Raw genomic sequence first — 5,683 nt, 5'->3', positions numbered from 1 at the left:
AACCTTTATAAAACCTACAATAGAAGTTGTTTATTTTCTTATCCCTAATCAGAAAAGGAGTGAACACACCTGCAATATCCTAAGAAGCCTACTTCTCTCAGAATAAAATACATAACCAGAAAATAAAATCAGCCTATCATTGTATCAGTTGAACAAGTAAAAGAATATGGTTTTATAAAGGTGGGGAAACAGAGCACTTCTATCCTAGTGGTTGTTTTTTAACTCAACAATGGTTTTCCAAGGGCAAAGCAACATGATATGGTATAGCCTAAGTCAGATTAATATTTTGTAACTTATTTATACTGATATACCAATTACGCCAAAACAAGTGAGGCTTTACAATCAGGATTCACACAACCTCTTCAAGTTGGCATGAACCAGTTCTACTGCCAAAGGACGCAAACCCTCATGCCCCAACACACACACCTGATGCCACCCACACTCTCGGTTCTCGCCTTTCTCCTCCACTTCAGTACAAATATTTGTTTTGACCTACGCACAGAAGCTGATCCATCTTAAAAGTATGGAGCTTGAACTATCACACAGCAGCAAAACTAAGTTGGTCAAGTAAATGACACCGAGAATCACAGAATCATTTAGGTTGGAAGGGACCTCTGGAGATCGCTTAGTCCAACCCCCCCAGAGCAGAGACAGCTACAGGAGGTCACCCAGAAATATGTCCAGTCAGGTTCCGAGTACCTCTACAGATGGAGGCTCCACAATCTCTCTGGATGACCTGTTCCAGTGTTTGACCATTCTCACAGTAAAAAAGTTCTCTTGTGTTTAGATGGAATTGTACCACATTAAACTTATTAAATCAGATACAGTCAGAAAACACCTGAATACCGAAGCTCTGACTGAAAAGAGACACAGGCATCTAGCACTTCATCAAACTTGGAGATTCTACGCTTAAGACTTCGTTAACACAGATTCACTCTTTTGCTTTGTTTAGAACTGACTTTAAATCCACAGGGGCTTAATCAAGTGATACCTAGTACAGTTGAAGACACTCGATAATGTGGATGAAGTAACTTTGGAGCTTAAGTTCAGCATAACAGGTTCAGACAAGTAAACAGAATTATTTTCATCCAGACACACAAGGGGAATGAGAAAGCGATGGTTCAAAGTCACTAAGAGACCCTTTATTCTGTTCAAGGAAGATTACACAATTTCTTTTTGTTGAGATGGTATCCAAACAACCATATCAGGATTTGGCTGAGAGTTACCATGCTTCACTAAAAAGTGAAAAATTCTTTGTTTTTTAACCTCTCTTTAATGGGAGCTTAAAAAAAAAAGGGGGGGGGGGAAGCTAAGACAAACAATCTCATTGTTAGGTTGGCTTGAATGCCACACAGAAGTCTGTAATTTCAATGGCAAAATAATCTGCAAGCTGCAAAAGACTGAAGTCAACCACTTGAAAATCTAAATACCGTATTTTCACCTTTATGAGACAAAAATCATGGCAAACCGAATACCTTACTATATTAATTCAGGAAAGGAAGCGCGAACTAGCATATATAACATATAAAACAGAAAGTTGTATTTAAAAAGCTTAAACGTGCTTTGTTTAAAGGGAAAGAAGGGCTCCATATCCAATAGCATCATGCCCTTCTAACTCTAAAACTGCCTTCGCTTTTGCTTCATTCGTCTTCTGCTTCCTAGAGTTTATCACAGATTCTCAACAAGACATCATGCATTACAAACTCTGCCTAGGAATTACAGCGTGTCCCTTCAGGTCTCCCAGATATTCCCAAACAGGTTTGCTACAGGTTTTAAGGGTTGTAGCCCACCTAAAGCGTAGTTTTTTATTTGACAAGATGAAAGTTATCTCAGTTTGCCCCACTGTCAGTCCTGAATTTATTAATTTTTTTGGTTTTGCATTACATGATAGATATATCTGCCCAACAAGGCTTCTACAGTTGAACCTATTAAGACCTACAGTTGGACCTACTAAGACAGAAATTTCTACAACTGTGCAGCTTTCAGACTCGCAAATAAACTGCCTAAATAGCACTAAAGTTGACACTGGTCAACAAGCTGTGTAATCCAAGTTCCTGATTTTTTCAAGGCTTCACTCCTTTTATAAAGAAAAAAAAAAGAAAAAAATCAACAAAATCAACATCACTCAATCCATCATCCATCTTGAACGACAACTGCCTGGTGGCTAGATGTTTTAACAAATTATGAAAGCTTTATACTCTTTCTTTAGTAAATCAGGGCACTTCACCTACCATCTTTTAAAGTCAATATAAAACCTTCCATTATATTTACCACTGAATTTCTGCAATTTCTTCTTTCCCCTCCTGACTCACCACTGGAACAACTTGCCACTGACCTATGTGTGAACTGATTCATGTCTCCAAATCACCTGCAGGCACAAGCTGAGCTCCAGTGATATGAAGTGGGATTTCACAAGGTTTGGAAGTATCCTTAGGCTTTCCTGTTTATAAAAGACACATCTAGTGATCCAATCTAAAAACGTACTTTGTCATAGACTGCAGGCATTTGTTTTTATGGTGAACACAGCACATTTTAGTATTATTTTTGATATTTTCTTTTGGTGAGGTATATCCACGTAAAAAGCACTAACTTTTCCTCCCCTCAAGCAGAGCGTGCAAGTGCTCATCTGTAACGGAACTGGGAGTTTCAAGTTTCCACAATGTTAAGGCCATCCTACTGCAGAATTTGTATTATACATCCCTTTGTCACACCGAATTATTTCATAGAAAATCAAGATACCTTCATTTAAGCCCTACAGAGACCCTGACACAAAATTTATAAAACCCTAAACAGAGACAGTATTGTACTAAAACAGAAATAATGAAGTCACTGCAGTAAGTTCCTCTCTTAGAGAATTTCATTTAATTAGTGCAAACACATTGGCTCTGGGGCACATCTGGCACAGAAGACATCAGCCAGCCTGAAGTTTTGCTCTTCTTGGGGGAAGATCTTGGGGGAAGAGTCAAAGAATCTGCTTATGCCCATTCCACATGACCATGTGAAAGACAGCTAACTTACACTGTACCTTCAGAGAATATGGAAGATTGCTATTGACTTATTTCCAATTAGGTTATGGCATTAACTAACATGCCTCAAACAACCCTATAATATCACTCAGAACAAAGAAATCCAAGTGACTCAAAAATGCAGAAAATTTAACAAAAATGTTAAGACCAAGTTATCAAAATATCATACTGAAAGTTGAAAAGCCTGAATCATAAAAAAAGTGAAGCTTATTTTCTCAACTTAAACAAATCTAGTATCACTACATTGACTATCAGATGGTTCAACTGAATAAGATTAAAAACTTGTTGTCTTCTTCTATTGTTGTGTTTATTTTGTACTATGTATGAACTGACTGGTAGGAACGGGTTAGGTCACTATGACAAAGATTCCTCCACTTTAAAAAAAAAAAAAAATTAACTTTTTTGGGCAAAAGTTGTAGAGTTGTTTATAAACATTTACAGAGGCAGCTTTTTTTTTTTTAAAGTTTCTTAGCAAGTTAGTCCAGTTTTCATCGTGTTTTTCAGCATTCCAAACTTCTCATCCTGGACATGGGAGACTCCTAGGTTCTTAACATTAAGTAAAAGTATTCCTTATAACAAAAGTTTAAAACTTCATAGCCAGTAGACTAGTATTGATTGATTACTTTCCTTTTAAACACTCTATCTTGCAGAAGTGCTGGGAAAAGATTTTCCATCAAAGTTCTATTGTTTCTTTATCTTCCAAAGAATTCTAACAACAATCTCCTAGCTTTATTTCTGTACCGGTCTTACATGAGCAAAACCGCAGATAGCAGAAGATGAAATGAATGTGTACGGTGACTGCGCAGGGTGACAGAAATGCAGGCAGCTGACAGGCCAACAGGACTTGTGGGAAACGGGAACAAAAGATAGAGAGCCTGTGTGTGTTTCTTTTCCCTCTCACTCTCTCCAACTCCAATTTTAAGTAGAACTTGAATTGACAGAAAACAAGAAAAAGCCCACGCAACGTGTTCATCAGCTTATTACCCTGAAACCATGGTACCCTACAATGTCATGCCTAGTTTCCTGGCATGGAACCATTCTTGTAAAATAAAAACAAAACTGTTCAGCATGAGCTCTATGGGATGAGAATTATAAAAAACATTTAGACTGAATGACAACATCAACAGAAGAAAAGTTTGGAGCACCAAAAAAACCATTATGTCCATCTACTTAAAAGTAGTTTGTCACAGGGCCTGCTTATTATGCGGGACAGATCCAACCCAAAGGCTACATACAATCTCCAATCTATTTTGTACATACTTTTTGATCTTCAAGATTGCAAATAATCTGAAATAATCCAATTTACCTTTCTGCCTGCAGGTAATCTGAAAAATTGCATGGCAAGGGTATTAGCTTCTGTGTCCTCTTCTACTGAAGCACCCACTAAAGCAGCCCCTTAGTAGTAACACTAACTGTTGCACTAAGGACAACATAAGAACATGGAAAGGGTTAAGTACAAAACCTTCCTAATGTAGACCAGGAACAAGTGGTTGAAAGAAAGACAAAGCAGAATATGGGAAAACAGGGAACAAAATACAACAGTCATAGTAAAATAAAAAGCAGAATGGTCCAAATGGAAAAAGCATTTTTCAGAATATGTAATAGTGATTATAACTGTAAAACAGTCAATAAATATTAGTAAGCCAGACCTTTTTGCTATTAAAAAAAAAAAATCAAACGCTACCCTTGATTTTTCAGGGATTGGGGAAAAAAAAAGGAGAAAGCCCCTTATTAGTATTTCAGTCTACACACGAAATAATTGATCCAACACAAAAGTGGTTTAAGCTGTCAAAGTACTTTAAGAACACAGAGGGGAGAAAGCGGGAGTGAGAAAGAGAAAGGGGGAAGAGATGGACAATCCCTATCCTACAAAATAAGGAAGAAAACATATGCAGAAACTGCTAACTGTTGTGAAGTCATGCATCAAATAATGTATATTTGCAATACTCATGACTTACATCCAGCATGTGATCAACATCAGTACCGATGATAATCTTTTTGTTAGAAGCTACTTCCTCAGAAATATTAAGGCTTTAAAAATCAAGTCATACACAAGAGGAGGAAAGCTACCATCCCTTTAACTTTTGGCTGAAAACTAAATAGTAGTTACGAACTACTCAAAATAAGTCTAAAACTAAGTGGTGAAGATACACAAATATGATGACAGAAAAAACTTTATCCAAGGCCCAGTACTTAAGACAGCGTGATGCTTCCCTTTCTTAACGCTGTTTGATTTTTGAAGATACATGCAACATTCATGAGGGTCAAGTGACAATACTTTATTGTTTATCTAGTGCCTTAGGCATTTGGAATATTTGTGGGTGACAGACTGTGTTGATCAGACCCCTTGAGATACCGATAAACTGAAAGCATACAAAGCCAACTATTTATTAATAGTTTAACATGGCGTCTTTCTTAACACTGACTTGTTTTTTTGTCAGCTCGCTTACTTTACGCAGCAAAACAGGGGCCGTTCTGAATAATGAACACGGTAGGAGACAGCTCTTCAAGGGTAGAGGGAGATGTTTGTAAACCAGCACGAAAACATCCTTCACGGGGGGAATCAGCGGGACAGGAAGGAATTTACTACAGCACAAGCACGTGGGGCGGGGGCGGACAAACCGAGGGCACATCCCCGCGGCACCCAGCGGCGGGGG

The sequence above is a fragment of the Pygoscelis adeliae genome, unplaced genomic scaffold (genome assembly GCF_000699105.1).
Source record: "Pygoscelis adeliae isolate BGI_AS28 unplaced genomic scaffold, ASM69910v1 Scaffold14, whole genome shotgun sequence".
Taxonomy (NCBI): Eukaryota; Metazoa; Chordata; class Aves; order Sphenisciformes; family Spheniscidae; genus Pygoscelis; species Pygoscelis adeliae.
The sequence above is the reverse complement of the archived record's forward strand: the minus strand, read 5'-3'. Positions refer to the sequence as shown.